We start from the raw sequence: 10,178 nt of genomic DNA on the forward strand, positions 1-10,178 counted from the left end.
CATAAGTCAATGATATTACGGTGGTACGACTCTCAGGTGGATTTTTAATATATAAATATAGGTAATTTCGAAAAGAGTATTAATCGAGAAGCCTGAAAAGAGTAGAAATAAAATCGCGAAGACGTATCACTCACATTTCGACAACAAAAGATAAATCGTGAAGCCGAAAACGATATACGGACAAGGCGTAGAGGAGATTAAGAGATAGATAACAGATAGATATATATAACATAAGTAAATAGCCACTAGTCGCGACCCGCGAAGTTTAGGCCGGCTAGGGTACAGTATGAAAGTAGATGACAACAGTATATCCTAATCTCTCCCAAAGGAAACATAAGAGCCTCTATAGGCAAGTTCCAAAAGAGTTCAATACATAATATAATCTTTTCAAAACATAGGTGGAGAGATTCTAATCAAACACAAAGTAGAGGAAATAAAGATCTTCGCCGTCTCTCAGACGACCCACAAACTCACTTCTGAGCACCTGGACCTGTATCTGAAAAACAAGAGATATATACGGAATGAGAATCCCGGGCCCATGGGTTCCCAGTACGGTAAAAGTGCCAAATAAATACAATGCACTGCAATAAAAACTCACCAAGCATCCTAAACTCCTTTTCACCAAGAATCCAGCCTAGATTCTCACTAATCTATAAATAGGCATCTGTCGTAAGGGAATACTAAATCTAGATCACATCTCATATGACTCCCAACTCGCTGACTCTCCCACGAATCAGATTTCAGAATCATAAACAAAGCCATCATCAGTTGTGCTGTCTCAGCAATTCTATATCAATATATCATGCCCTCCCTGGAACTAGTGAAACCACATCACTGCGTCTACCCAGGGAGCTCAAATCATCTCAACTAATGATCACCATCATCATGCAATCGCATCATCAATTCATCTCATCAAGAACAGCCCTCAACCTCCACCGACACCAACATGAGGGGCCTCTCAGTTGTACAAACACAAGCAATACAGGCAAGTAATATACAATTAGGGTACAAGTAGAACAAGTAGCACATAATCAGGTAACTTAGCATATATAATGTAGAAATCCAAAACAAATAGGCAAACCCAAACAATTCAAACATATGCAAATGATGAATGCCTGCCCTATGGCTGATGATATCATCTGTCGGTTATCAAGCCAACCCGACATGTCCGGTAGCTAACCCGGGCACAGTCTCTCTGTTGTGTATTAATATCATTAGAGGGAATATGTGCCCTGTCACCATTAGAGGGTATCTGCGCCCTGTCGCCATTAGAGGGTATCTACGCCCTGTCGCCATTAGAGGGTATCAGTGCCCTGTCAACCTTACAACCAGAGAGAAAACACAAGCATGCTTACATTCAACATTTTTAATCATTATTCATTTATCATATTCGTTAATTTATCATATATGCCTTTATACTCAGCCATAATCCATAATGGCTTTGCCGTAACTCGGCAATAACTAAGCCACCCGGCTCACAGTTCAATCTAGAACTAGCCAATTTATCAACATGGCTCTGCCGTATCTGGCAAGAACTCAGCCATCCGGCTCATGGTCCAATCAAGAATCAACCATTTATCAATAAATATAGCCCTTCGGCTCATGGCATACACGGTACTTCCACCACCATCCTCCATATCTCATATAATCATATCTGATCATCATTGATCATAACCTTTTCCCTTGCTTCACTCGCAAGTTACCACATCCCCTAGCTCCTTCCTCATTGCTAGGCATACCATAATGATTTGATACATAAGGGGTGAGATCGGAGGCTTAAAAGTATGAGGTTTGGCTTTAAAAACTCAAAAATCAACTTTGGCATGAAAATAGGGCCACGCGTACGCGCACTCCACTCGCACGCGTGGATGGCCAAAAACTCATCGACGCGCAAGCGTCATACGCGCGAACGCGCGGGTTGAAAAATATCCAAACGGCGCGCAAGCGTCAGCCACGCGTACGCATGGGTGCTCTTGCGCCCAGGCACAAAACTGGCACGACCCTGGCACAACTCTCTGGAAAATAGCTGGGCATTTGGTACAGCGCATCGACGCGCCCGCGCACACCACGCGCACGCGTGGATGGTGCTTTCTGGAAGAACGGCGCGCACGCGCCAGGTGCGCCTACGCGCGTAGGGTCGTTCTGCTAAAAATTTTCTAAGTTAAAAGCTACAGAATTTACAGATTCAACCCCCAATCTTCCGACGGACATAACTCTCTCATTTTAAATTGTTTTTCACCCGTCCTTCGAACGGCATGGACATCCCGGATCCAATTTCATTTCTAAATAGATTTGGCAGAAAACAGAGATCCGTAGTCCAGGTTATGTCCCGTCAAAGTATGCCCCAAAACCATGTTTCCATACAAAACCACAAAGTGCCATTTTCAAAACAAGTCATTTTCAACTCTTTTCAAAATCAATCAAAACATGCCAATTTCAGCCTTTTCTTTGAAATCAATCAAAATATACCAAAAGCAACATCAAGCCTCCTCAACTCGCACATTGACACTTTCTCAAACTCAAACACATTTACATATCATATACTCTTTCTCATGCCAAATTTCAACAACACTATTTCCAATCAACCATCATTATACATAATCAATATCGTACTCACTATCACGTGGCTTTACCCACAAATCAACCTTAATCATTCCTCAAGCATATATCACGACAAACATATCTCTAATGCATCATCATACCATCAAGGCATCAATAATCATAATCACATATATGACCATATAATATATCTCAACCAAAACCAACATACCTCATCTATATAATTGCACCCAAATTTACCAAATCCCATACCTCAACTCCTCAAACCTTATTATTCAATAACCAACCCAATCATTCATATATTCATTATCTGAAATTCATCCAATCACTTGTGTCATCATACAATGCACACATCAACTTACCTTTCTTACCTTTTTTCGGCCTCCGGCCCAATATCATAATTTAAATGCATAAACCACAAATCAATACTCATTACCCAGTACATCAAATTCTCAATACACCAAGCATACAAGGCCACACAATTCTCAACCCAAATCATTAATTCACATTACATACCAACTATGCATATTAGCACCAACCATTTACACAATCCAAACTTAATCCTAGGGGCATCTAGCCTAGGAATTCTCATCACAACACACGGTACTTAAATGAAACTTAAACCGTACCTCTTGTAGCCAAACCAATTGATCCTCTTCTTTGGAAGTCTTCACCAACCTTAGCTCCAAGCCTCACCAAAGCTCCTCAAGCAATACCAATCTCCCAATTGTGCACCAACATCACCAAATACACTAACATAACCAATATCACATACATACATCAACCTAGGGCTCATAAAAATGACAAGTCACAAGGGTTTGAGCACTTCTTACCTTAGCCCATATGAAGTAGGGATAGAACCCACTTAGAATCCATGTTGGAGTATCCCTAAACACCCAAAATCACAAGATTTCAACACTAATTACCCAAAAACGTGTAACAGTGGGGAATTTCGAAAACTGGGCAGAGATGAATGGAATACTCACCACAAAACTTAGATAGAATTGTAGAGGATGAGAAGAGCGACGCGTGGCTGCAAACGGCTCGTCAATCGGAGCTCCATAGCTCAAGTTATGGTGGTTTGAAGATCAAAGAGAGTTAGGTTTTCTCTCTTCTCTTCTCTCTTCCCAATTTCAGCGCCCAACACCCCTTCTTTAGGGCAAAATGAGCTGAAATGCTCATAACTAATGTTTATATATGTTGGGTCTTGGGCCCACTTAGGCCCGGTTTACTTATTTTTGCCCATTGACCCAATTTTGGGCCAAAACCTTTAAGATTAGCGCTCTAAATTGCACTTTAAATATTTCTACCTTCCCTAATTATAGTTCCTCATTTATTAATCTTATTTACCCATAATCAATTTCCTCAGCTGTAGTACCAGACAGATCTCAGCCGGTACTGCCGGTCAAAATTCCACTGCGCGCTTTTACGCAGAAAACTATGTTTTCCGACTCGAAAAAATTCACTGAATCCAAATATCATATTTGAATTATCAAATTCCAATTGCCAAATCTTCCAACCATATTCGCTCTTATTTAACTTATTATTTAATTAATTTCGGTTAGACCGGGTATTACATTCTACCCCCCTAACAGAAATTTTCGCCCTCGAAAATTCCATCCATCACTGCGAGTACGCGAGCGTAGTCTGCCTCTATATCCAACGCATAACAGTCCCAAGGTCCTTTTATTCTGCGCGCTTCCATTGCCGCACTCTGATTTCTCTATATTCGAGGTTCTCGGTCATTTGTCCAACGCCGACCAATAGTTTCGTTCCTTACTTTTATCGTCTCATCAACTCACCCTATTAAATCTCAAATCATGTCATCAATAATATTACCATCGTCGTTAATCATAGCCATCGTCCCCCATCACTATAATCAATCAAAGATCATCACCACACCTTAATGATACTCCATCACTATCCTCTCTCTCTGCCAAGCCAATTACCACTAATCACAGCTCAACTCCAAGCATAAACTCCAAACTTACTTTCTTATTCTCAAACCTTCGAATTTCCACATGACTTGCTGTTATAAAGCCTCCGACTCATCAATCAAAAACCCTTTCATTTCTGGAAAGCAAATGAGTTTGAAATAACAATTTAACAAAATTATAAGAATCCGCTTTCCTTTAATAATCTATAAAAGCATTCGAGACACATCTCTTTTGTTAACGTTACTCATATAAAAAATCATCCTCAAAACCATAACCAACGCTCTTTCAATTTCTTGGGAAAAATTTTCAACAGTACCTCCCCAAAAATTGGAGTTTACCACCCGTCACGGGTTTCCTTAAACCAATCTCAGTACCGCATCAGCATTCCAATTTAGTGGTTTTCACATTCGTCTTTCAAAACCAATCATTATAAATCTCAATCTAATTCCAAGGTCACTATGACCAAACATCATGGTACTCATCTCTCAAACACGACAACTTGCACTCTCTCATCATCTAAATCCAATTATGCATCAATGATAATTTCCTCATCCGCTTTAGAACCATCAAAGCTCGCAGCCGCAATCAATTCCAACTATTGGGGATCATTACTTGTAGTAACCCGCTTAACCCTTCTAGTATTCAAACATAAGATACTATAGTAAACTTTTACAGCTCTTATTCGTAGCTATCCTGTGTTACTGCTTCCACAAGTTTCCGCTGCTTTATTCTGATCTCTCGTCTAGTACGAGTTCTATCACTTACTTCCTCACAACCACAACTTAGCATGACTGGCATTCACTAGATTTCTATCTATGATAGCCAAAACCACATACCAACTTAATCGTACTTTTAACACGTTGTTACCGATCTTTCGCTTACCAATTCCCAAACCGTCAGATCTAACGGTATCACCCGTTGTTGTAGTGAACACACGACCTTGTTGTTGGCCCTTGGTAGTATTCCGATTGACCTTCTTAGGACATTTCCAGGACACGTGTCCAACTCCTCTACAACCATAGCAAAGTCCCAATCTACCTCGACACGGAGTTCCCGGATGATGGCTTTGACATCCCCCACCAGTCATTCCACTCTGAGGTTGCTTTCCGTTAAAGGCCTACCTAATCACTTATGCTCACCAAACCTTCTATTAAGATAACTTAGGGTTATCTAGAACAGATCATAATTTTTCATTCGACCATGTATTATGAGTGAATACCAGCCTTCAGCATTATCTAAAGTGGTAAAGAATTGAGTTATCAGTTTTCTTATTACCTCAGGTACGAAAATCAGACCTGGCAGTCTCCCGGTCCTTCCGATGTGGGCAATCTCTGACCAAATGTCCTAGCTTTCCGCAATTGTAACACAAACCCGAACCATAACGACACGGTCTATTTGGGTGATGATCTCCACATCTCTGACAGCTCAAAACATCTGAAACAACCACTATTTGCTTTTTCCTACCTTTTCCTTGGGAATTCTTATTTGTCGCAAGGTCATTTCGCCTTTGGGGAAGACGTTGTGGGTATCCTCTTCTCTTAAACTCTTGACCCCTTGTTGGGTATTCCTGATTGTGCTCTCTGCGGTGGGACTCCTGACGGTCATTCTTCGTCTCAACAGCCTTCCTCACACATTCTTCAGCAATATGGCTCTTGTTCACAAGTTCGGAGAAGACCCTAATCTCCATCGGTCCAACGGAGCTCAGGATTTCACTTCGAAGTCCTCCCTCATACTTAATACACTTCCATTCCTCGAAGTCTCCCGGGGTTCCTTGACACATACGAGAAAACCTGAATAACTCCTCAAATTTATCCGTATACTCAGATACGGACATTGTACCCTGCTTCAGCTGCAGTAATTCAAGTTCCTTGACAGTTCTAGCAGAATTCGGGAAGTACTTCTTATAAAATTCCACTTGGAAGGTACCCCAGGTGATAGGATCATTCCCCTGCTGCAGGAGACGTCGGGCCCCTTGCCACCAATGCGATGCTTCCCCCGTGAGCAGATAGGTAGCAAATTCAACACACTGTTCTTCAGGCACCAACTGCGCTTGCAGTGCTCGCTCCATGGCCTGAAACCAGGTGTCAGCTTCAGTCGGATTAGTGGTTCCCTTGAACTTAGGTGGATTAACCTTTAAGAAAGTTGCCAGTGTCATCGGGCCCTGAGCTCCACTTCCACCATTGCCATTATTGTTTATCTGTTGCCCAAGAGCCTCCGCAGTGGCCTGCATAGTAGCAGCCATATTCTCCAACACCGCCATAAAGTTTACCGGGTTATTCGGGTTGATTTCCGGTTCCTGAGTACTAGTACGATCTCTCTCACGTCCCCGACCAGGTCCACGAGGCGCCATCTGGTTCCTATACACACCAAACAATCGATATCAAGTTGATCAGTTTCAATATCGGAAGTATAGTGCTTCAAAGTACCAAAAGTACACTCATGGACTTCATGCTAGATGTATCGGTTAGATACCCTAACTAGCACAGGCACAGACTCAGAGTATGCATTGAAGCATAAGCAGTTCCATCCCTCAGGCTCACGAGGACGAACTGCTCTGATACCATAATGTAACACCCTAATATTCAAATCCTTATGCTCGAGTCATAAGTCAATGATATTACGGTGGTACGACTCTCAGGTGGATTTTTGATATATAAATATAGGTAATTTCGAAAAGAGTATTAATCGAGAAGCCTGAAAAGAGTAGAAATAAAATCGCGAAGACGTATCACTCACGTTTCGACAACAAAAGATAAATCGTGAAGCCGAAAACGATATACGGACAAGGCGTAGAGGAGATTAAGAGATAGATAACAGATAGATATATATAACATAAGTAAATAGCCACTAGTTGCGACCCGCGAAGTTTAGGCCGGCTAGGGTACAGTATGAAAGTAGATGACAACAGTATATCCTAATCTCTCCCAAAGGAAACATAAGAGCCTCTATAGGCAAGTTCCAAAAGAGTTCAATACATAATATAATCTTTTCAAAACATAGGTGGAGAGATTCTAATCAAACACAAAGTAGAGAAAATAAAGATCTTCGCCGTCTCTCAGACGACCCACAAACTCACTTCTGAGCACCTGGACCTGTATCTGAAAAACAAGAGATATATACGGAATGAGAACCCCGGGCCCATGGGTTCCCAGTACGGTAAAAGTGCCAAATAAATACAATGCACTGCAATAAAAACTCACCAAGCATCCTAAACTCCTTTTCACCAAGTATCCAGCCTAGATTCTCACTAATCTATAAATAGGCATCTGTCGTAAGGGAATACTAAATGTAGATCACATCTCATATGACTCCCAACTCGCTGACTCTCCCACGAATCAGATTTCAGAATCATAAACAAAGCCATCATCAGTCGTGCTGTCTCAGCAATTCTATATCAATATATCATGCCTTCCCTGGAACTAGTGAAACCACATCACTGCGTCTACCCAGGGAGCTCAAATCATCTCAACTAATGATCTCCATCATCATGCAATCGCATCATCAATTCATCTCATCAAGAACAGCCCTCAACCTCCACCGACACCAACATGAGGGGCCTCTCAGTTGTACAAACACAAGCAATACAGGCAAGTAATATACAATTAGGGTACAAGTAGAACAAGTAGCACATAATCAGGTAACTTAGCATATATAATGTAGAAATCCAAAACAAATAGGCAAACCCAAACAATTCAAACATATGCAAATGATGAATGCCTGCCCTATGGCTGATGATATCATCTGTCGGTTATCAAGCCAACCCGACATGTCCGGTAGCTAACCTGGGCACAGTCTCTCTGTTGCGTATTAATATCATTAGAGGGAATATGTGCCCTGTCACCATTAGAGGGTATCTGCGCCCTGTCGCCATTAGAGGGTATCTGCGCCCTGTCGCCATTAGAGGGTATCGGTGCCCTGTCAACCTTACAACCAGAGAGAAAACACAAGCATGCTTACATTCAACATTTTTCATCATTATTCATTTATCATATTCGTTAATTTATCATATATGCCTTTATACTCAGCCATAATCCATAATGGCTTTGCCGTAACTCGGCAATAACTCAGCCACCCGGCTCACAGTTCAATCTAGAACTAGCCAATTTATCAACATGGCTCAGCCGTATCTGGCAAGAACTCAGCCATCCGGCTCATGGTCCAATCAAGAACCAACCATTTATCAATAAATATAGCCCTTCGGCTCATGGCATACACGGTACTTCCACCGCCATCCTCCATATCTCATATAATCATATCTGATCATCATTGATCATAACCTTTTCCCTTGCTTCACTCGCAAGTTACCACATCCCCTAGCTCCTTCCTCATTGCTAGGCATACTGGTGCACGAATTGTGAATCACACTTTTCACAACACGTACCACTAACCAGCAAGTGCACTGGGTCGTCCAAGTAATACCTTACGTGAGTAAGGGTCGAATCCCACGGAGATTGTTGGTTTGAAGCAATCTATGGTTATCTTATAAATCTTAGTCAGGAAGTCAATTATGTTTATCAATTGAATTGTGAGTAACCAGTAGAGCATAAATTAAAAGTTACTTATTGTGCAGTAATGGAGAATATGTTGGAGTTTTGGAGATGCTTTGTCTTCTGAATCTCTGCTTTCCTCTGTCTTCTTGTTCACGCACGCACGTCCCCCTATGGCAAGCTGTGTGTTGGTGGATCACCGTTGTCAATGGCTACCTTCCATCCTTCCAGTGAAAACTATGCTCACGTGCTCTGTCACAGCACGGCTAATCACCGGTTGGTTCTCGATCCGGTTGGAATAGGATTTACTATCCTTTTGCATCTGTCACTAACGCCCAGCCTTCAGGAGTTTGAAGCTCGTCACAGTCATTCAATCCTTGAATCCTACTCGGAATACCACAGACAAGGTTTAGACTTTCCGGATTCTCATGAATGCTGCCATCAGTTCTAGCTTATACCACGGAGATTCTGATTAAGGAATCTAAGAGATACTCATTCAATCGTATATAGAACGGAGGTGGTTGTCAGGCACACGTTCATGATTTGAGGAAGGTGATGAGTGTCACAGCTCATCATCTCCATCACAGTTAAGCGCGAATGAACATCTTAGATAGGAACAAGCGTGTTTGAATGGAAAACAGAAATACTTGCATTAATTCATCGAGACACAGCAGAGCTCCTCACCCCCAACAATGGGGTTTAGAGACTCATGCCGTCAGAGAATACAAAGTTTAGATCTGAAATGTCATGAGATACAAAATAAGTCTCTAAAAGTTGTTTAAAAACTAAACCAGTAGCCTAGGGTTACAAAATATGAGTGGACTATGATGGATGATGCAGAGATCCACTTCTGGGGCCCACTTGGTGTGCTGGGGCCCACTTGGTGTATGCTGGGGCTGAGACTTTAAGCAATTCACGTGCAGAGGCCATTTGTGGAGTTGAACGCCAGTTTTTGTGCCAGTTTGGGCGTTCAACTCCAGTTTTTGATCCTTTTCTGGCGCTGGACGCCAGAATTGGGCAGAGGACTGGCGTTGAACGCCAGTTTACGTCATCTATCCTTGTGCAAAGTATGGACTATTATATATTGCTGGAAAGCCCTGGATGTCTACTTTCCAATGCAATTGGAAGCATGCCATTTCGAGTTCTGTAGCTCCAGAAAATCCAATTTGGGTGCAGGGAGGTCAGAATCCAACAG

The 10,178-nt window shown here is 42.0% G+C and overlaps 1 long non-coding RNA gene across 1 annotated transcript; it reads right to left on the reverse strand.

Moving 5' to 3' along the window:
• Positions 1 to 205: 205 nt before the first annotated feature.
• Positions 206 to 3,309, reverse strand: LOC148576180 (uncharacterized). The gene is made up of 2 exons (XR_015902344.1): positions 3,189 to 3,309; positions 206 to 496 (listed from the first exon to the last, which is right to left on the reverse strand). It is a non-coding gene; the product is annotated as an uncharacterized LOC148576180 (long non-coding RNA).
• Between the last annotated feature and the right edge of the window lie 6,869 nt (positions 3,310 to 10,178).

Source organism: Arachis ipaensis, chromosome B1, assembly GCF_059453495.1.
Source record: "Arachis ipaensis isolate K30076 ecotype BB chromosome B1, ASM5945349v1, whole genome shotgun sequence".
Lineage (NCBI taxonomy): Eukaryota > Viridiplantae > Streptophyta > Magnoliopsida > Fabales > Fabaceae > Arachis > Arachis ipaensis.